The sequence below is a fragment of the Octopus sinensis genome, linkage group LG7 (assembly GCF_006345805.1).
Source record: "Octopus sinensis linkage group LG7, ASM634580v1, whole genome shotgun sequence".
Taxonomy (NCBI): Eukaryota; Metazoa; Mollusca; class Cephalopoda; order Octopoda; family Octopodidae; genus Octopus; species Octopus sinensis.
Window position 1 is genome coordinate 24,416,079 of NC_043003.1, and position 732 is coordinate 24,416,810.

General features: G+C 39.8%; 1 non-coding gene across 1 annotated transcript; it reads right to left on the minus strand.

The window, feature by feature from the left end:
- Nucleotides 1-235: 235 nt before the first annotated feature.
- On the minus strand, nucleotides 236-339 carry LOC115214601. The gene has a single exon (XR_003881934.1). It is a non-coding gene; the product is annotated as a U6 spliceosomal RNA (small nuclear RNA).
- Nucleotides 340-732: the final 393 nt, after the last annotated feature.

Here is a 732-nt window from a genome sequence, read left to right on the forward strand (position 1 = left end):
CATATTCAGCCTGATACTTATTTGATCATTCTGTTCGCGAACTGCCAAGTAATGCGGTTGTCAAATAGTTTTGGGGAACGAATATAACATATACACACACATATGTTTCGTCTACCAAATCCACTCCCAAGGTTTTGGCCAACACATGTCTTAGGTGCTACGCAGTGGGACTGGACCCAAGGTAACGTTGTTGGGAATCAAGCTTCTTAACCACACAACCGCTCCTGCGCCTAAATAATATATAGAACGCTTCACGAAATTGCGTGTCATCCTTGTATAAGGGCCATGCTATTTTTTCTCTATCGGTCTAGATTTAGTCTATGTACTATCGTTTAATATTTTATTCATAAACAATAGCAACACTCATCATTGAATAAGGAACATTGTTTTCTTTAAAAAATCAATAGGGATAATTGGATTTTAACCATTGTCTGAAGAACGGGAAATAGAGAAACTAAATGATAATTGTAATGTGAGAAACGTATAATATAAGTGGTAAAGACCCCCTTCCGTCATGAATGACCATGGGACTGCACCTAGAAAGTTCTCCTCCGTGATATAAGTCCGGACAAGGTTGTTTATGGAAGACCAGCAGCCACCTATGCATACCAACTTCCCCACTCTACCGTTTTATCGAAGGGAAAGAAAAGGCCAATACAGCTTGGTACCAGTGACGTCACAACTCATTTCAACAGCTGAGTGAACTGAAGCAATGTGGAATAAAGTGTCTTG